Below are 21,643 nucleotides of genomic sequence, written 5' to 3' on the forward strand. Positions count from 1 at the left end.
AAATCCACAAAGTCATTCATTACTAATGAACAGCAACAGCAAGGCAAGTGCATACACAAAGCATTTGACAAATCACAATTATTACCATACTTAGAGTGATAAATCATGCACACCATCGCAGGGTTTAGCATCCATTCATCTATTGTATGTGCACTATCCAAAAGAGGGATCACTATCCAAGAGGGATGACTGGCCTGTGTGATTTACAGGCAGGTGAGTGGTGCTACAGTCCTGACCAGCCATTCAGGGAGCTTCTTACTTTGGCTGCCCAATGAAGGATGTGTGGATGCTGCATGAACCTGCACCTGTAACTGCAACCCCCTTGGCTAAAATGTGCAGTCTTTTAAAGATATAAGAGGCAGAAATTCATACCATTTAACAATTTGCAAATCATAGGGGCTGAAAACAATATTTCTGAAAGATCACACACACAATGCATTCTAAACTATTTACTAGCTGTTTCACAACACTGTTAAAAACTACATATACAGACAGGGTTCTTCAAACAGGACAGCAGGAGAAACAATGTAAAATAAATGAAAAAATGCATTCAATTGTCCTTGAAAGCAGATATTTAGATGAAACTGATCAGTTGTGTCCTTTGCAGCATTCATGCTGCTGTATGAACTTGAATGAGCAGGACCCCTGGAGCTACATAAAAAAAGAGAACATAAAAAATAAGTTGGATAAGTTCATCCATTCAGCCATCTCACTTGCAAATACCACATCAACTGAAAGACTACGCACAATTGGTTTGGACAGTAAAATAAAGTGAAAATGGATCCATAGATTCCATAACAATCAGCAGTACATAGATTAAAAAAAAGGTAAACAACAGCGTATTCAGAAGTTTTCAATGTTTCAGCTGTCAGTGTTTTTTGATAGTATACCAAAAATGTAAGATGTTAATATTTTTATGCTTCCAGTGTCTAAAAGCAAAAGTTCCTTGGCCAGATTTTATAGGAAATATAACGATGCAAGGTGTTTAGGTGCAACCCCTAACTGCCTGGAGTTTGGCCAAAGTCCATCCATTCAGCCATCACACCTCCAGATAATCATATCAACTGATGAGAATATCACAATAAGTAAGTTGGTTAGCAGCTAGCGGTAGCTTTCAGTGACATGTCCATTTCTCTACACATTATGTATTATGCAATTGGTGCTATAATATGCCATGTGTTGTGCCTCTTATGCAAACATACTTTTTAAATGTGACTTTATTATTAGGCTATATGTTGTAAGAAATTGCCTTACAAAGAGTGCAGACAGGACATACAGGACTAGCAGACTAAGCATAAACACACTGCATGTATATATACAAACTAAATCTAATGAAGGAAAGGGTTTAACTTTGGTTCTCTTTAGTGTCATATTTGTGAAACAGAGTTAGAAATCATATTTTTGTGCCTGTTTAAATCCAGCAAAAGTTCAAATAGTTGATTTGTGTTGAGCCCACGTACGAGCAGACTGGAGAAGCATAGGGTTATGGTTGTTTTAAAAACCTTTTGCCATTTGTAGGTTTGCCTTTTTTTCTTGTGTCATACATGAAAGAGTCCCTCTGGCCTGACCTTATATTGACCCATATTTTGACTTCTGTGACCCCCTGACCTCCAGAAGTTAAAAGCAGGGCTCGTCCGGGATTTGAACCCGGGACCTCTCGCACCCTAAGCGAGAATCATACCCCTAGACCAACGAGCCTGCCTCTACAGAGAGAACTGAGGGTTTAAACCTCCTCCTCTGTCCTGTCTAGGCTGCAGTAGAACTGTTTAAACTGGTGATGTGGCAGCTTGGAGCCTCAAATCTCATCTGGTCCAACAGCACCCTCTGCTGGTCACAACAACATGTTCATTTTCTATCACATGCAAGAAGTATCTTCAGAACTGCAGTGTTCCCTCATTGAGCTGTGCTTCATCCTTACTTATATTCTTACTTTAGTTCAGGCTGAAGCCTGAACTAAAGTAGGCATGGATAAAGTTTTAACAAAACCAATGGTAGTTTTGAGTTTCTTTTGAATCGGTAAAAAAATCAATCAAAAACAAAACAGTGACAGGACTTTGAGAGAGCTTCACACAAGCAGTCACAGAAATCCAGAAGCCAGTGACGTTCTTGCAGTTCGTGTAGAAGAAGCCAAACACAGACATACAACTGGCTTGTTGGTCTAGGGGTATGATTCTCGCTTTGGGTGCGAGAGGTCCCGGGTTCAAATCCCGGACAAGCCCTACCTTTAATTCCTGGATTTGAAGGTCACCGACATACATAAGGACACTTTCATCTGCGATTAACTATGAGCGCAAGACAAACAAAGCTAGAAATGACATCAGGTTTCTGAAATCACCAAATACATGACAACACACTCAGGTGTGTTAGAATCAATGATGTGTCCATCATGTACTGTTCTTAACTTAATTTTTTATTCACACTCACACACACACATACCACATCACCACATCACCAGTTTGAGAAGCTGCACTGCAGGCTTGGACGGAACAGAGGAGGGATTTCAACTCTCAATTACATACAACACAGCAGGTTAGTTGATCTAGGGGTATGATACTTGCTTTGGGTGTGATAAGTTCCCAGGTTCAAATTCTGGACAAGCCCTACCTTTAACCCCTGGGGTTGAGGGTCACAGACAACAAAACATGCACCAACAGAGATGCAGGAGGACTCCATCTGTGATGAACTGAGAAAAAGACAGGCAAAGCTTAAAATGGTAACAGGTTTCTGAAATCACTACAAATTAGTCACATTTAGGTGTATTATCTATTGTCATTCGTATGAAGTATCTAACATGTATTGTTCTTGAGTTATTTCACAGACAAGAATGTGTCAATACACAGACAGACAGACAGACACCATCACAACATAATGTCCCATATACCATATAGGCAGGCCATAAAAACTAGCAGGGTGTTATGTATAACACACACATGCACATACTCTCGCACACACACATACATACACATAGATGCACACAGGCTTTACAGACATTGGTTTTATGAGTGGGCTGTTTTACGGCATGCGTGGGTTGTCAGTGTGTGTGGTACATGAAGTAAAGTTGTCTGGTTCTGTTACAGCCTCGTTAAACTCAATTGTCATAGGTCCGCTAGAGACTGTAAACATACAAAAATGCCACCGCAAGTTTGCAAAAAGAATAGAAATCATTTATTACAAAAAAGGAGGTTTAAGCAAAATTACAAAATGGGAAAGAGATTCAACGCTGAAATTAGAGCCACCTTTATACAACCACTGCCTTCAGGATGACTTTGATATGAGTGGAATATCGATTGCATTCAAATTGAAATAGAAAAATGCAAATAAATGCTTTTTACATTTTAGTCTGTGCTCCTACAGTTTTTAACTCGGCACCACTGGTACTCTCTGGAAAAAGGCACAGTGTAGAACCTTTCATTATAGACTCAAGCTGCCACATGTCAAGCTCAAGGAGCTCAACTGAACGCCTGGATAGGACAGAGGAGGGCATTTAAAGGCTCAGTTACCTATGTGGAGGCAGGCTCGTTGGTCTAGGGGTATGATTCTCGCTTAGGGTGCGAGAGGTCCCGGGTTCAAATCCCGGACGAGCCCTGCTTTTAACCCCTGGAGGTCACAGAAGCCAAACATTGTGTCACCATAAGGACTCTTTGGTCTGTGACCCACCATGAGAAAAAGACGAGCAAAGCTATAAATAGCAACAAGGCTCTGAAATAGGTGGGCCTCTGACACAAATAAGGTATTTGAACTTTGGCTGGATTCAAACAAGCAGAATTTTTTGTGTGTGTGGTACAAATACAAAACTTAGGTTTAATGTAAATTAGTTTAAGAAATGTGAACTTACAGCATGCTACTCTTTAGTCTACTGTCATACAGTAATCTATTCTGCACTATATGAGGTTCTATTACATTTTCTCCAGCACATAGTGTATCCGGTAATCCTGTAGTGTTTCACCATATTGTAATTTGTCCACACCAATTAACCAATTACAGCACTCAGTAGCAGCAGGTACGACTCTGATTCACTGACAAAATGTTTTATTTTATTTTTATTTTACTTCTTTTTTTAAATTACCCCCTACCCATCCTCTTCCTCTCAAAAGCCCTTTAGTCAGATCATCATAAAGAATTTTGAATGCTAAAAAACCAACTTGATGCACATGATTTCATTTGCACATAAATGTACGTTGTTGTGACCAGCAGAGGGCGCTGTTTGACCAGATGAGCTCTCAGCCTCCGTCCTGCCACATCACCAGTTTGATGAGTTCAACTAGCCTGGATGAGACAGAGGAGGGATTTCAACTCTCAATTCCTTCCATAGAGGCAGGCTCGTTGGTCTAGGGGTATGATTCTCGCTTTGGGTGCGAGAGGTCCCGGGTTCAAATCCCGGACGAGCCCTGTTTTTTAATTCCAGGTGTTGGGGGTCACAGAAGTCAAAATTTGCACCAATGGTAATACAGGCCATGAGGTCTCTTTCATCTGTGATGAACCATGAGAAAAAGACCGGCAAAGGCAAAAATGGCAACAGGTTTCTGGTGTAAGATTCTAGCTTGCCCCATGCTCACAGGACAGCTTCAGGCTCTGACACAAGTAGCCTATTTCAGCTCTGGCTGCAGTTAAACAGGCATAACACACAGCATACATTAGTGCAAATACCTAGCAGTGTCCATACACCTTGGGAGCAGCTTTCAGTGTGCTTTTGTTCTTCAACTGCAGGGCGGGCCATAGAAAGCAGGTCAACCTTCCATTAAGCCTATGACAGTTGTTACAAATCAATCTCTAAATTGCTGAACTGCTGAACTCTAGACTGTGTGTGTGTGTGTGGGGGGGTGCTTCTGGGATGCCAAAACTCACTGCTGAGCTGTCTGGAGGCAATGTGGGCCTAATTCAACGAATCATCTGTGATGGGAGGTGCCCACTTGAAAACCCCTATGACATGCGCTCTCTTTCCTCTAAAATCCACACTCAGACTCACGTTTCCACACTCAGAAAGCACAAGGGGAAAGTTGCATCAGACAATATCTATTCGTATAACGTTTGCTGATATTTTTACCTGACACTTCCTTCAGAGACATGCACACAGGCATTATCGGTCACAGGCTGCATTTCACCAGAGAGCTCAGAGGGAGGGACAGTAGCTAGGGACTCATATCGGAGATCTTCCACCCAGACTTTGAAAGATACTGTTCTATTCTGCCTTGTACTCCTCTAACCTGCTCATATAAAGCCCCTAAACTGACCCCATTCATACAGATTATCAACCTGCACTCTACAACTTCTTTCAACCATAAACATGTCCATCTTTACATGAAGGCCTGACAGGTCTCCGTTTTATAAATCCTCAATAAGCTATAAATAGGCTAAAGCAGCCTTGCCACAACCTATTGTAAAACAGGTATTTAAACACCACAGGGGAGCAGTGTTCCAGCACCTCTCATGTAGCCAAATATTAATATGTGCCCTCCAATTTTGTGGCCCCACTTCCTTCCCTGATATTTACCATAGTAATGCCTGCTGCTGTATTGCCACCACAATTACCACATCCACTATGAATAGCATATGAATGCATTTGCTCGCCACCAGAGGGTGCTGTTTGACCAGAGTTTTGAGGCTCCAATCTGCCACATCATCAGTTTGAGGAGTTCAACTGCAGGTCTGGAGACAGAGGAGGAGGTTTAAACCCTCAGTTCTCTCTATAAAGGCAGGCTCGTTGGTCTAGGGGTATGATTCTCGCTTAGGGTGCGAGAGGTCCCGGGTTCAAATCCCGGAAGAGCCCTACTTTTAACCTCTGGAGGTCACAGAAGCCAAAATATGGGTCAATACAAACGCAGGTCAGAGGGACTCTTTCATCTGTGACACAAAAGACACTAAAAGTTTTGTCCTGCACCTAGTGTATCAGTCCTTTACTGCCTTGTAACAAGACTGCATCTATTATCTACGTAATCTACGTAATGCATCTGCAATGAAATAATGTTGCCATAACAGATTCCCTCATTTGAAATTAATTAACTTCCATCACTGTAGAGAAAGTATGTCCTTTTTATGTGTATGTCCTTTGTATGTTCCAATGTATTGATTATCATGTGTTCATCATGTGCTTCATCATGTGAGGGTTTATGACTGTCATAAGATGCTATTGTTCCTTAGACCCACAACATCCGCACAAATACGACAGTGTTAGGATCATGAGACAATGTTTTGTCTAGGGGGGGTAGGCTTGCAGGTGGCTGTCCTTGTCATTGGAGATATAAGCCTGGTTAGTCTGACCCTTGTTAGAGAACTGCACCATTCCCTTTGCTATGATGTACTTCTCTCCATGCATGTATAAATAAAGAGAACACTGAATCAGAGGACGGCGAACTTGTTTTTATTACAATATTATTCATCAATCACTGTGTAACATGATCAATGTATTAAATGCGATCCTAGCCTTAAATAAATACCATAGAGAGGAAGTTGTTACTGCTGCAGTGGGACAGTCCTAACCCAAATGATCCTGCATTGTCTTTCAGCGGATTTGATCATTTGTGAGTGTGATGGCTGAATGGATGAACTTGAGCTAAAATCTAGTTAGTTTTCATTTTCCCCCCAAAGACAATTCCTCCAAGGTGCATTTCTCATTCAGGGTCATAGCATCAAGTAACTTGGATGTGCTGAAAAGGACTCTAAAGCTGGACAGTTTCATATGAATATCTGCTTTCAAGGATTCTACAGTAGAAATTATCCCAAACACATGCTGTTGTTTCACATCCCTCCTCAAATGTTATTGGCTACATCTATTATTTTACCACCTCCACCTCCTCTCCTTTGACTTGCTGCTGCTCCCCATACTGAGAATGCTTTAATATAGCACCTTTGTTTACTTTGCTGCTTGATTTTTGTCATTACAAGCTTCCATGTTTTTCTTCCTATCCTTTTCCCACCAAAAGGCCTTTGGCCAGGCCATCATGATAAACGTATTAAATTTCTAGACAAAATCCAAATTGATTTCCTAAAAAAACGTCCTACTTTTAATGGAGCATGAAGCCTGAACTAAAGTAAGAATATAAGTCAGGATGAAGCACAGCTCTATGAGGGAACACTGTGCAGTTCAGAAGACACTTCCTGCATGTGATAGAAAATGAACATGTTGTTGTGACCAGCAGAGGGTGCTGTTGGACCAGATGAGATTTGAGGCTCCAAACTGCCACATCACCAGTTTAAACAGTTCAACTGCAGGCCTTGACGAAACAGAGGAGTTTTAAACCCCCAGTTCTCTCTAAGAAGGCAGGCTCGTTGGTCTAGGGGTATGATTCTCGCTTAGGGTGCGAGAGGTCCCGGGTTCAAATCCCGGACGAGCCCTGCTTTTAACTTCTGGAGGTCAGGGGGTCACAAAAGCCATATGGGTCAATACAAACGCAGACCAGAGGGACTCTTTCATCTGTGACAAAAAGACAGACAAGCCTACACATAGCAACAACTTTCTGAAATACAGTAATGCTCTGAATGTTGGCCCAGTGTGTGACACAAATAGACAATTTGAACTTTTGCTGAATTTAAACAGGAATAAAACATGACCTCTAACTTTTGACTCATATTTAGCTTTGTTTCACAGATACCTAATTCATAAATTTACCACAGCTGTGAATTGCTTGACAACGCCACATTACTGCTGTGTTATCCTCAGCTGTAACCTGGGTGAAAATCAAAACCAGTATGTTAATTAATTAAGCTTTACATATTTAACACCTTGTCCACACCAGTGCCAGTGCAATGGACCACACAGATGTGTCAGAACAGCAGAGAAAACCTCCTTCCTCCTCCTCATGCACTCCTACTGCTGCAACTAGCTACCCTAGGCTAACACTGTTACTACGGCCGTGTAGCGGTGTAAATACAATTAGTGAATTAAAGATACATGAATCACAAAAAATGTAGCAAAGATCTAATATTTGGCCCAGTCTACTGCTTCTTGTCAGGTTGACTGCAATTCTATCAAAATTGCTTCCCCAGTTGCTAATGATTCATGTTTGAGAGATATAAAATTAAAGGTATACTGAGTAGGTTTTTGCTGGTTGTGGCTTGCAAACACAACTTTCAAAGTTGGCCCCTCCTCCCTGTGGTTGCCAGAACCAGGGTTTCCGTTATCCGGTAATTACCGTTTTTTTACCGGTACAATCTGTTGAAGTCCGACATATGTAAATCTCTCCGGTCATAATGTCCAGTGAAAATTATTGGAACATTGTGCTCCTTGTTTTGTAACTGCGTTACAGCAACAGGTTGAGTTCTACTTCCAGTCTATCTCCTGACCTGCTCCTGATGAGTAGCTTTGAGTCTCTTTCAGTAAAGTAATAATAAATATTGCACTACGTGAGTTGATTCAAGTGACATGAGACACAACTGGGGAGGATTTACTAAATTGTTTTGAATGTAGCGTAATGTATTAACCAATCAAGGGCGATGTGTGTGTGTGTTGGGTAGGCCTATGTTGTGCGTCGGGTGAAGGTAAGATGCCTTTGCAGTTTATTTTCATGACTTTTTGTTGGGCAGTGCTTTTCACACGTAGTTTTTGGCATTTGGCATTGCGTAATAGTGAAAGCATATGGCTATTTGGCAACAAAATACATGTCAGGAACGAAGTAAAGTGCAAATTTTCATAGATGATCCTATTTTTCTATTTTGCATGGTAATGTTGTGTGTGTGTTTGAGAGAGATAGCGTTATGCACGTGAGTCTATTGATGGGACTTATTTTATTTGGAATATAATGTATAAGCAAAAGTAGCCTACTTTTTAATTAAAAATATTATAAATCTACATGCCTTGATGATGTCATTCTTTATATAGCCTGCCTTTAAGCTCAATAAACACAGATAATATTTGACCGGAATTTCTCCCATTTGACACTGAAATCTTCCAGGACACGTGGACCGGCACCAAAACGGAAACCCTGTCCAGAACAGTAAAAAACTAAAAAAGTACAGCGAGGCAAAATGCCAAGTAAACAATGTACGCTCCAAAACGATAGTGAATCTGGAGTTGGCTTTCACCTGTTGGCGAGTGGATGGGGATGAAGAGCGAAGTGGAGTCGGCCTGTTTTCTGTTGGACAGGTAGGTGCCGGTTAGCTTAGCTATCAGGTTTTCAACGGTAACAACCGTTAACAACGGTAGCTACCTGTGAGTTCACGATACACACTAGCTCTGACCAGAACTCCAGTTACTCTGTATTAGAGTTCGGACCGCTACCGTAGGCAGCGTGGCTTTTAGATATAAAAGGATACAGCAGTGGTTTTGGTTGCAGGCAGACACACTGCTGCCAAAAGGTTGACGCCCAGAAACATCCCGAACATTCAGAAATAAGAAAATCCAGGCAGAAGGCAGGCTCTCTGCAGACACACACACTGTCACACTACCAATGGGCCATAAGTAATGATTGAGTAGGATCATTTTTGCATGAGTTTATGCTATTTCAAGGGGGAAAATCCTGCTCAGTATGCCTTTAACATGTTGTGGTGACCAGCAGAGGGTGCTGCTTGACTAGATGAGTTTTGAGGATCCAAGCTGCCACATCACCAGCTGAGACAGTTTAATTGCAGGTCTGGATGAAACAGAGGGGATTTAAACCCTCAATTCTCTCTACCAAGGCAGGCTCGTTGGTCTAGGGGTATGATTCTCGCTTAGGGTGCGAGAGGTCCCGGGTTCAAATCCCGGACGAGCCCTACTTTTAACTTCTGGAGGTCAGGGGGTCACAGAAACCAAAATATGGGTCAATACAAATGCAGGTCAGAGAGACTCTTTCATCTGTGACACGATGACAAAAAGACAGGCAAACCTGTCTGAAATCTGAAGTGAAAGCAGTGCATACAGCTGAGCACGCTGTGTGGCGTGCTGCTTAAACTATATACACATACGTATGTTCCTGTTTATGAATTTTTGACACTCTGATTAAAGTCCGACTGGGCCAAATGTAAGAGAATAAATGTATATAGTGCTGTATTGCAAGAGTAGTGTGCAGGGTCATTTTGAAGCACAGCTCTATGGGGGAAGAGTTCAGATGATGGCACTTGTTGCACATGATTGAGCGCTTTTCCTCCAAGCTGCCACATCACCAGCTCAAGCAGTTTAATTGCAGGTCTGGATGAGAGAGAGGAGATTTAAACCCTCAGTTCTTTTTAAACAGGCAGGCTCGTTGGTCTAGGGGTATGATTCTCGCTTAGGGTGCGAGAGGTCCCGGGTTCAAATCCCGGACGAGCCCTGATTTTAACCATTGGGGGTCAGGAGGTCACAGAGGGCAAATTGTGGAACCTCAAACGCAGAGACTCTTTCATCTGTGACGCACCATGAGGAAAATACAGGCAAAGCTACACATAGCAACAGCCTGCTGAAATAAGACTCCAGACTGCCCTATGTTCCTTCAACCTGCTCAGGCAAATATTTGCTATATTCATTATAACTTTCTTTGATATACTAATCATATATTGATTATAACTATTTAAATTTTGGCTGGATCTAAACAGGGACAAAAACTAAGATTTTCAACTCTGTAGCACAAACGACCAGATTAGATTTCACTTGAATTACATTTAGGAATGCATTTCTAGCATGTTTATGTTTAGTCTACTGTCATACAGTACAACTTATACCTAAGGTCTAGTCAGTGATAGGCAATATTGTAATTAAATGTTTTGAAATACCGATTTAATTACTTTCGCATATTTTTTCATTTATATTTGGCTGGCCGATAATATGAAGGTATGATGCCTGAATGGATGCACTTTGGCTAAATCCAAACACTACACCTTTCATTGGTGTATTTTCTATAAAAACTTGCCCAAGGCACATTTGCATTTAGCCTTTATATTCTTTTTATGTTTTTCATCTGTGTACCTGCATTTGTGGTTACATGTTTTGTTTTTTAAACTATGTGGCTGTCACTGTTTTGGACACTGGAATTAAAAAAATAAATATTCTGCAATTCCAGTAAACTGTTGAAATCAGCGTAGTGTAACAGTCTACTGATAAGCAGGTACACAGCTTTCACAATTTCAGATACATCATTTAAATGGTATGGTTGGTTGACACTCAACCTGTGGCTCAACTTTTACTACTACGTTTTCTTTTACTTGACATTTTCCATGCCACATTTTACCGGAAGGAATCATATAGCAGATGTACCATTCATATGACAATCATCCTCTGACGCAAAACCTACTCCCACCCACTCCTGGGCTGCAACTAATGATTATGTTGTTACATGTCCTACAAGCATGAATAAAACAAAGGGCCGCCCCACAGGATGAAAGCTGACTGTGGTGGACGTCAATGATGGATCACTGAACTCATCGCAACCTTTGCCCTTTCACAAAAGAAATCCCAGAAAGATAAAGGTCTATTGCAAATAAAGGTAAACATATTTCACAGTTTTTTTTTCTGATATTTAACTTAGTAATTTTCTTGTGTTATTTCAGCTATGCTCTAGTCAGCAGTAATGGTGGAGAAGGTTAATGTGCTTCGTTAAGGTGATATTTGTATACAGAATGCTGGCGTATAATTGATTTGTACGAGTGGGAACAAGCCACCAAAGGCAACAGGTGCAGAAGTGATTATGAGAAGTTACAGGCAACTGCAATCTATCTACTGCAAGTATCTGTCATAAAAATTACAATATGCTATTTTAATAATTACAATATGCTATTTTGTCCATATAACCTGGTTACACATATGACTTTAACTTACATATATGACCGTAACATTAGATAGGCAGTAACTTTAGTTAGGCTAGGCTCAGCGGACTGAATTGCATGCCACTAGGAATGGTGGCAGTGAAGCGATCTCACATGCACAAAAAACGTGCACACACTTGCACGGTACCTTCTGAGCTGTGAGATACGCAGATGAACCTCTTCCATCTTGTCTTCATCACTGGATGCTATGCAGGTGATACTGTCTGGACAACTGGTGAGCATGGCTGAAGTTTCTTAAGTGTAGTTTCATCTTAGATTTCTGCAAGGAAAGAGTAAAAAATACACTAAAACCTGGAAGATGACCACATATATCAGCATATGAACTACCCAAAGCCCCAGATTTGGGTTAATAATATGTGAAAAATCTTATAATTTAGAGATCTGTTAGAAATTGTTATTCTCAGCTGATCAAGACCAACAATTAAGCCATTGGTAATTAATAGTGGTTTGGAAATGCAACTTAAAACATTATTTCTGAAGCAAGAACATTAGACAGTTCACTGAACAGATACATCACTTAGAGTCTATAGTCTTACACTCAGAGGGAAACATCACCCTTTCAATCAACTCAATCAAGAAAAAATGTTACACTGTGACCTTCCTAAATTTCATGATGACACTGTAAATCCTCACCCAGTGGGAGACCTGTGCAGGCTGTCAGGTCAGGAGTCTGTAACCTATCATTTGAGCCGTACAACGTGGTCCTAGCATTTACATTTGAGAGCTACACTCTTAAATGCACTTCAATACACTGGCATTTGAGAAGACAGAGGAGGGTCGTCTGCTAATGTTAACCCAAATGTTTAGACTAGTTGGATTTTGCTGAAATTTCACATCCCCTTTATTCATTTATTTCATTCGAGCACACAAAATATCGTGACTGAACATAACCCACTCACTCAGTTGAATTTCCACTATAAATTTTGTGTCTAAAAGTGCAACTGCTGACTGATGTTTAGCAAATCTACATTAGCTAACTGTTTATCTGTTGGAAATGGGCGGAGTGGTTAGCTAGGTTGGCTGGGTTAGCTACTGATACCTCTGACCAACCTGAACGTTTCAGTGTTTGCTAATCAAACTAACTACCTTCTCTAACATGACAAATTTGACGGACAAACATGTTTTTCTGCTCACCGTAACACAGCACACGTGGGAAACTCACCTCTAGAAATTATGAATCTCTTTCAGCTTCAGTTGGACAACTTTAAATGTTCAAGAAGGTTATTTATGGCCAATGACTTTCTATGTATTTTTCTCACAATAGTCATTAGCCTGTACGTAGATGTAAGAGGCAAAATAAGAAACAATATTAGCAAATGCTGCAAAACCAAGTCAAGCCATTCCGTTGTCCAGTCTTAGTTGCTCCAAATCTGTGACTAGCTTACAGACAGCCACTGCCTGCTTTAGGAGCACCATGTGGCCTGCTCCCTCTGTGGTCATTTGCAAAAGGATGTTATGAAAAAGGCCCTATTTGTAATTATTTATAAACAAAATAAATGTATATTATTAAGTATGTATATTAAGTATTTCCATGTTCATTTGTACATTTAAGTGTTAATTAAGACTTTATTTATTTCGTTATGACACATTTGATCCTATCCTAGCTATCAAAAAAACATATTTTACAGTGAAATAATCCTGTAAATTCAAATGAGCACTTAGTGAGTGTATAATATCACCCTATATAGGCTACTAGATAGTATAAGGTTCATATCACTTTCCCAAACTAACTTTAATGAGGAGTATGTCTCCTCATTAAAGTTAGTTTGGGAAAGAAAAGCCACAAAAGCCAGGTAAGGTTAGCCCTTTTTTTTTTCATCAAAAATCATTATTATTCATGATTACTATTATTATTCTTATTATTACTGCTACTACCACTGTTCATGACACTTCAACGATCAAGTCTATTCTCCTAAGGACATTCTATTTTGATTTGTTTTAAGTGGTTTTACTCTGAATTTGTTACATTGTGTATCTTTGTAAGGGACATGTACATTTTCCCTATTTGACCAGCAGAGAGAGACACATACCATAGACTTGAACTTTTTTTTTTTTTTTTTTGCAGAAAAGCAGTTATTGTAGGATTTCTTGAACCAACATTATGCACTTGCTGAAACTCCCAAATTACTGGGAACTACAACAGTCAGCAAATGATGGGTGCTGATTGCTTTGAAAGTTCACAGGACTTGAAACACAACAGGTCTTTTATTTTCTTATCTTGTATAGAATATTAACCAGAGTGCTGTATTTTGAAAACAACAGACCAGGAAGTGGATCTTGAGAGTGTTGAAGTTTGTGACATAACAAATATCATGTTACAGGGAGAGTCAATGCCATGGGTGTCTCAACAAATTAGATATAGGTTAGACAAGTGGTGTAAACTATATAAAATAGTTTTTAAAAAATAACATTTTTATAGGTGTACCCGTAGTATAGCACTCAAGTGTTGGAGTAGAGATGACACCTCCCCTCATGTACACATACAATTTGAATTACCATATCTCACTTCAGCCTTTAACTATAAACTACTTACACTCATAGTACATCCTCAACTGATATACCTTTAGCACTGCTAGAAATCCATTGGGGTTTCACTGCCCCTGATGACACCGTTGGTCTGATCCAATAATGGAATGTCTGGAGAGTAACCAGTGCTAACTGTAGGAAATGCTTCTATGTTGGTGGAGTGACAACAAAAGCAGATTCTGTCGTCTTTGTTTGCCCCTAGACAGGACAAGAACATGTTCAAATTCTCTGCACTTAAATGTTTCTTAAATTATACTGTAAGGCTGAAAACATTGAGGGAGGAACCGCTCTTTACATTACAATCTTCACTTTTCTGTCACTCCTCCAACATGGCTGGATGTCCTGGTAACCACTCTTAACCCTTCCATGACAGGCCTCTATTGAGAACATTAAACACCAACAATAGAGAGTAACACCGTCCTTACTTACAGAGAATTTATGTATAAATTGATGTTACATTTTTGTACTTTGAGCTTATTAGTAGTATAACTCCTCTACAAATATAGTCAAGGTGTTCTCAGTGAGTTCCATCATGTGAGGTGTCGTGGCTGAGTGGTTAAGGCGATGGATTAGAAATCCATTGGGTTTTCCCCGCGGAGGTTCAAATCCTGCCGACAACGCCTCACTGTGTCCTAGCTGATTGTGCACTATTGGACCAACAGAGAGCTCTATAGACATCCACACACTAATATCTAATACAAGTCTAAGGGATTGAATATGGAGGGCTGGTTTTGCAGACAGTCCTTAGTCTAGGCTAAGGACTTTTTCAATGAATATCTCCATTTAATTTTGTCTTTAGTCTAGGACTAGGCTTAATCCCTGTCCAAGAAACCAGGCCTTAGTCTTGTTCCATGTGAATAACCTACTTTTAATTCTTACTGTTTCATCGAGTTTTATTAGCTCCCTCAGCATTTAAGCGTCTGTTTCTGCCCTGAATGTAGGAAGGTCCCACTGCAGTGTGAGTGTTATTGTGTTGAAATTACTTGTATTAATCACTCTTTGGATTCAAACATTAGGAAAATAAGGTCCAGGTTGAAAATAACCGGAATTATCCTTTAAATAGGAATAACACAGAATTTTAGAATTCAAAAATGTTATTCCAAGACTAGAAATTCAGTTTGCATTACTTAACATTCACAAATACTTGTATGAGGTTCTTAGGTGGATTTAGGAAGAACAAATGTAAACCTGCAGAAAGAAGATGGTATGGAAATGAGAGAATGAGCTAATGAACCATTTCTACGATACTTCTAACCAGACTGATACAGCCAAATATCTCTGACAAGGTATTTTAATCTCAGTTCATAAGTAAGTACTACCTAGGAAAAGAAAGTTCTGCGATGGCTGGGAACCTATCCCCGGTCAACTGCTTGGAAGCCAGCTATGCTCACCACTATACCACCATCGCTGAGGAGAAACAGCACTCCTGCTGCACAGTCAGCAGTTTCTGTCAGGAATTCAGTTTACAGTTTTTTCATGTTTAACAGTTGTAACTTTGAAACAGAAATAGCAGCTGTATGAGACAACATGCAGAAGGGTTGCTATGAAGGACCTGTAAGGTTCATGGAAGGTCAAACATGAAATTAAGTTTTTCTTCCATTGAGAAAATTCATTTTCCAGCTTCTGGGAAAGAGAATGCCAAGGAAAGAATCAACAAGCAGAATAAATCATTATTAGATTCTGTGCCACAAAAACTGTGCGGTCAGAATAACATGCCATGCCACAGACAACAAAACTGAATTGAAACCTTTTATCTTCTTTATAGGATTATTGCTATGTGTAACACATAGAGGATAATTCCAGTCTGTTTCCCATGGTGGATACTGACTGCAGATAGATGCTGCATGTGTAAGCTTGGACAGAGAGTTGTCGTGGCCGAGTGGTTAAGGCGATGGACTAGAAATCCATTGGGGTTTCCCCGCGCAGGTTCGAGTCCTGCCGACAACGATGCACCCTTCTTTGTAGACGTTCCCCCTGTCCTAAACACACAATACCATTGTGAAAGGACTTTCTCACCTGGTTGCTCAGTCAGCTCAGATGAATGAGGACCTTTGTGGTTGATTGTCTGTTGCTGGGCATTTGTAGCCTGGTGTCCAGCCCCTATGAATCGCATGGGGATTCATTAGTTCATGATTTGCAAATGCCAATTCGAAGAGTGCGGAAGACTGCTATTCATAGTGGCTGGACACCAGGCTAGGGCATTTGAATAACCCTCATGCAATTAACTTTATTGTTCTACACAGAGATGTTGTGGCTGAGTGGTTAAGGCCATGGATTAGAAATCTATTTGGGTTTTCTTTCTGATTTGGTTTTCAAATGATTATACTTCTTAGTCACAAAACACTTGATGGAGACTGTATTGATCTGTTGTTCTCATGAGTTCATGATTTGATATTTTACCTCAAGAGATTAACTAGAAATCCATGAGCATTTACTTGTGTTGGTTTGATCCTGCTGACATCATTTGTAAGTATATGAGGTGAAATTTTGTTGGATCAGTGCAGTCAAGACAGTAGAGTCAGCTGTTTTACGATGCAGTGAAAACAGTATATCGTTGTCGGCAGGATTCGAACCTGCGCGGGGAAACCCCAATGGATTTCTAGTCCATCGCCTTAACCACTCGGCCACGACAACTCTTATAATAACGAACATATTGAAGAGAAATGATATATTTGCAATTCTTCATCAAATTTGAGCACTTTGATGTTTGTAGAGGAGTTAAAATGCTGATAAACTCAAAGCACAATAGTATGTTGAGTTGATGATTGAGAAGTTAGTGCGACTAAAAATATATTGTGTCCCTCGTAGGTTTAGATCCTGCAACACTGGGATTTTGTAAAAGGTTGAAAACATTCAGGGAGGAACAGCTCTTTACATTACAATCTTCCCTTTTTTGTCACTCCTCCTACATGGTTGGATGTCCTGTGTAACAGCTGGTAGCCGCTCTTTAACTCCTCCATGACAGGCCTCCACTGAGACCATAAAACACCAAGAATACAGAGTAAAACCCTCACAAACTCTTACAGAGAGTTTATGTTCTATGAACAAGTGATTTGTGAGGTATGTATGGCATGTATAGACTGTGTACAGTCCTACAGTGTCTTCATGGCAGTGACATATAGACTTAGACTTAACAAGCAAATAGTAAACATGTTGTCCCCCACCAGTGATGTAGTTCCACCCTTGGGTCAGTCAGTGATTGCTGAGTGTACTTGAAATATGAGTGAAATACGAGCATTTTCGTATGGGACAATGAAAGGACAGATTGACCATGTATTTCTGTTGCCTACTCTCCTCAGAATTAGACTTACAAGTTATATCTTGAAATGTAGTAACTGTAATTGTCCTGTTTTTACTCAATACAGTACAAAATATAAGAACTACAATACGCAGCTAGAAAAGGCTATATTTTCTAAAGAAAATTTAAGTGTGCTTGCCCCTGCCCATGTCCCTGCCCTTAGACTTGGTGTTCACTAGATTTGCTAAGCGTTGCAGCGTTGCAATTGTTAGCATTTTGCTCCGTAAATCCGTAAACCAATTGTATTTTGTCCAAACTATATCTGATCACAAAGAGTTTTAATAATAATGTCCTAAAATATTTTTTTAATATTTCCTTTATTTAAACAGGTAAGTCCCATTGAGATCGAGATCTCGTTTTCAAGAGAGACCTGTGTACACAACAAGAAAACAAAACAACAAACAAAATTCAAGACAAGTTATTTCCAGACCATCCACATGCAGAAAAACTAAGAAAGTCTACTAGGAAAAACAAGAGCAATCCCTATACAATACATCACCCTGCAGCACCTTAATCAAGCACTGATAAAAATGTTGCTTGTACAATCTGCATCCTACTACATGGTGAGGCATTGCTTATTTCTAAAAAAGAAACCCAGTTTAAATTTTAGTTTCTTAGTCAGTTCACTGACATGGGTTTTAAAAGACATTTTTCATCTAACCCGATACCTAGGTAATTGTAACACTGGCCCCTTTCGAATCTGACAAAGACTTGACTCAGTAAATATAAGAGCCAGTTGCGTTCAAAGGCACTCAAAGGCGTTCAAAGGGATACTTTTCTCATCAGAAAGCCCATGTGGGGAACTCATGGTCTTTGTCGCCATCTGCTGGCTGTGTCGAAGCACTGACATGAATGAGCTCGACCATTTAATTTTTATAGCCTAATAAGCTCTTGTAGCCTAAATAAAAATGTAATTAAATGGAAAAATATAGGGCTACACATCTGGGACAATAACGGCAATAAATGTATAGATTGTGTGTGTTTGTTTTGACTTACCGCGGCCCCTCTGTCCCAAATGCATCAAGCCAGCCGGTAAAAACTCCACTGTAGACTGTTAATATACAGAATAACAGTCAAAATACATCCATAGTATACTGATCTCCGTTCCAGCGCGTCCCGTCTCCTCTCTCTGCCGCTGTTTTGTACTCTCTTCCGCGCCCACAGGCGCATTGATCCTCCAAGCCTCGGTCGACCCGGTACCCATCGGTGCCGAAAAACCCGCCGAAATCTCGGACGGATCACCGGGAACAAATCGGCGCCCTGCCATCAGCCCTGGCCGCCACCGTGCTCCTGGGAAGCATCGGCAGTAACTTAAGCCCTCGGCTCGCAGAAACCTCCATGCTTGTCTGTCTCTCTCTCTCGCCGACAGAACAGAGGGCTGTCAGGTGGACAGAGCTCGCGCATATGCATGGAAATACATGGCGATATGATATAATTGTATAGATTTTACTTTTACTTTTCAAGCTTCAGTTTATCACATGCATGATATTGGTCAGCCTGCTTACTGTGTGGGAGAAACGAGCTACCTCCCGATCTCAGCGGAGAAACAAAATGGCGGAGAAACGAAACTGAAATTTCTGGCTCTGCGATCTTGTGATTGAGTCCACATGATTCTCTGGGTCTCATGTCTTTTCAATGTGTGTGTATTGCGTCCAGCCTCCCCCTAGCGGCACAAAGTCAACGTTACAGTGTGACCTACAAACGAACGAACTAACGGACGGAGACCGATCTATAGCCCCCCCTTTGGTGGGGGACAATTATCAGTTTATATGAATGTGATCCTAGTCTGTTGATTGTATGACTAACGTTTCCTCATTCATTATTCACCAAGTGTAGCCTTCTTCAACTTCTGTTGAAGAAGGCTAGTCAGGAGACCAAACTACTACAGTGACCATGTTGACATGTAGCCTAGAGATCTGCTGATATGATACTGTGATGTGAATGAGCTGTGGCTCATGTGACTCTGATCGGTGACGTAATAAGCATGGACTCACCGATTGACTGAACTGATTGAATACAGGTGGGACTGATTGCGAGCGCGGGAGAGACTCTTAACCTGACAAAAGACTGAGCAGAGGTCGCATTCAGAGGGAGCATCTTGTTGCTGCAGTTCGGCACTCTTTTGGGAGGGAGGGTGTCGTTCGCAGTTATTTAGGACTGCCGGCGACGAAGACAGGCAGAGTAGGGGGTTAGTTGTTCCTGTGTTAGGAGGGGAGGTCTGCTGCCTCCTGTAGAAAGTCAGGGCCGGGACTGTAGAAGAGTGCAGTAGCTGTCACCGCTCCCTGCCTTACTTCCTGCCATCTGGTGTGACACTGGGGCCCGACCGAATCCTGTCCACGCCGTCCAGCGAAGCCGTTTCCCCGGGGAGTGGGACGACGTCTCAAGCTTAGACCCCGGGGGAGGGTCTCGCCGAGTGGGCGAGTTAAGTTGCGCGTTTTAAATATTGTGTATGTATATTTGTATGTGGGTGTGTAGGTCGGCCTATTTGTGGTTTTAATAGCGTGGGGAGGGGGAACAGATGAGAGAGGGGCAAGTCCATAGGCAGGACATTCAGATGGTTTCACTTTAAGCCGGTGGTAGTGGTGTATTGCAGTGCCTGTGCTGTATTACTTTGGTTGATAACTTGCAGTGCCTCCTGTTGAGAGGGTGTCAGCGTGCCGTGTTCGAGTGGTGTGCCTTAAGCTAGAGTCTAGCCCTGTGTGTAGTGGTTCTTCAACTTAGTGGAAGCCTGGACAGTCCTGGTGTGGCTGGTTGCCCCTAGTTGTTTGTAGCCCCCCCTCACCTTTTATGAAGTTGCTTATACATATCTATATATATTTGTCTGTAACGATTTAATAAAGATTGCTCTGTTTGTACTGTCTACACTTGCATATGTGATTATTCAAAGGCTCTGGCATTAATAGCAGTATTCTGCTAAATACGGACAAAACCCACATTTATTACAATACTGTAGCTACAGAAGATTAGAGGAGTTTGTGCTCTGGAAAAAGCAAACTGACTGTGTGGACAAATTGTACACAAGAGAGCTCTTCTTTCATAGTTAAAAAAAAAAAAAAAAAGTCCTCAGAAGTGTTTATTTAGTTAGTGGACATGACTATGGGTTTTGAAAAGATACCTCTACCTCTATCATCCTCCTTGTGTTTTCTTTATGTTCCAGTGCAGACCGGTCTAGACTGAACCATCAGCTCTCTGTCAGTGTGAAGAACAGAAAGGCAGCAGTCGGACTGGGAGAACTGAGAGAGCACTAAGACTGATTGAAATACCTTGTTTCTGTCTCTTGGTTTTGGTGTCAGTGACATTCAGCTGTATCAGTCTGATTAGAGGTGTTATAAATCTTTTCTCTCATTTACACGTTTTTAAAACCATCTACTTTCTGCAGCTTTATATTTACATGTGTTCTTCCTAAATCCATCTGAAAAACTCATACATGTATCTGTGAATGTTAAGTAATGCAAACTGAATATCTAGTCTTGGAATAAAATTTTTGAACTCTAACATTTACTGTTATTCCTATTTAATTCTGGTTATTTCCAGTCTGCCTTGTTGATGGTTGGGTATATGACCAGCAACAGCCAATCAAATTCAAAGCTTCACATTTGTCTGGGCTGCTGAGCTGACTGTTTCAAGTCATCCAGGTTAGAAAACCCATTTTGTGTGTTTTGAGACAGAAAGGACAGTCTATAATACAGTCAAGCCAGCAGTGTTGTTTCTCCTCACAGTGACAACAGTATATCGTTGTTGGCAGGATTTGAACCTGCGCGGGGAAACCCCAATGGATTTCTAGTCCATCGCCTTAACCACTCGGCCACAACAACTCACATCAGAAGGATTTACACACAGAAGAGAAACCAGACATTTGCCAACCCAAACGTACTCATATTTGAACGCCTTCATGTTTGTAGAGGAGTTAAAATGCTCATAAACTCAAAGCACAATAATATGTTGAGATGATGTTTGAGAGGTTAGTGTGATGGACTAACAAGCACAGATCCTGTACAGGCCCATGGCGCATGTGTTCAACTGAAACACTGCAGCATGGTTAAATTACCTAATTCCACTAACGTTACTTAAATACCACAAGATAATAACGTTACCTACCATTTAAGT

At 40.9% G+C, this 21,643-nt stretch overlaps 11 non-coding genes across 11 annotated transcripts; 8 read left to right on the plus strand and 3 right to left on the minus strand.

Moving 5' to 3' along the window:
* Window positions 1-1,626: 1,626 nt before the first annotated feature.
* Window positions 1,627-1,698, minus strand: trnap-agg (transfer RNA proline (anticodon AGG)). The gene has a single exon. It is a non-coding gene; the product is annotated as a tRNA-Pro (tRNA).
* Window positions 1,699-2,147: 449 nt separating this feature from the next.
* trnap-ugg (transfer RNA proline (anticodon UGG)) lies at window positions 2,148-2,219 on the plus strand. The gene has a single exon. It is a non-coding gene; the product is annotated as a tRNA-Pro (tRNA).
* Window positions 2,220-3,513: 1,294 nt separating this feature from the next.
* Window positions 3,514-3,585, plus strand: trnap-agg (transfer RNA proline (anticodon AGG)). Its single transcript has one exon. It is a non-coding gene; the product is annotated as a tRNA-Pro (tRNA).
* A 732-nt stretch (window positions 3,586-4,317) lies between these two features.
* Window positions 4,318-4,389, plus strand: trnap-ugg (transfer RNA proline (anticodon UGG)). The gene has a single exon. It is a non-coding gene; the product is annotated as a tRNA-Pro (tRNA).
* A 2,871-nt stretch (window positions 4,390-7,260) lies between these two features.
* Window positions 7,261-7,332, plus strand: trnap-agg (transfer RNA proline (anticodon AGG)). The gene has a single exon. It is a non-coding gene; the product is annotated as a tRNA-Pro (tRNA).
* Window positions 7,333-9,615: 2,283 nt separating this feature from the next.
* On the plus strand, window positions 9,616-9,687 carry trnap-agg (transfer RNA proline (anticodon AGG)). The gene has a single exon. It is a non-coding gene; the product is annotated as a tRNA-Pro (tRNA).
* A 464-nt stretch (window positions 9,688-10,151) lies between these two features.
* On the plus strand, window positions 10,152-10,223 carry trnap-agg (transfer RNA proline (anticodon AGG)). The gene has a single exon. It is a non-coding gene; the product is annotated as a tRNA-Pro (tRNA).
* A 4,553-nt stretch (window positions 10,224-14,776) lies between these two features.
* trnas-aga (transfer RNA serine (anticodon AGA)) lies at window positions 14,777-14,858 on the plus strand. The gene has a single exon. It is a non-coding gene; the product is annotated as a tRNA-Ser (tRNA).
* Window positions 14,859-16,103: 1,245 nt separating this feature from the next.
* trnas-aga (transfer RNA serine (anticodon AGA)) lies at window positions 16,104-16,185 on the plus strand. Its single transcript has one exon. It is a non-coding gene; the product is annotated as a tRNA-Ser (tRNA).
* A 605-nt stretch (window positions 16,186-16,790) lies between these two features.
* On the minus strand, window positions 16,791-16,872 carry trnas-aga (transfer RNA serine (anticodon AGA)). Its single transcript has one exon. It is a non-coding gene; the product is annotated as a tRNA-Ser (tRNA).
* Window positions 16,873-21,269: 4,397 nt separating this feature from the next.
* trnas-aga (transfer RNA serine (anticodon AGA)) lies at window positions 21,270-21,351 on the minus strand. Its single transcript has one exon. It is a non-coding gene; the product is annotated as a tRNA-Ser (tRNA).
* Window positions 21,352-21,643: the final 292 nt, after the last annotated feature.

The sequence above is a fragment of the Centroberyx affinis genome, unplaced genomic scaffold, assembly GCF_046629955.1.
Source record: "Centroberyx affinis isolate AG114_WGS23_722 - 3 ecotype Tasmania unplaced genomic scaffold, CSIRO-AGI_Caff_v1 ptg003272l_1, whole genome shotgun sequence".
Taxonomy (NCBI): domain Eukaryota; kingdom Metazoa; phylum Chordata; class Actinopteri; order Beryciformes; family Berycidae; genus Centroberyx; species Centroberyx affinis.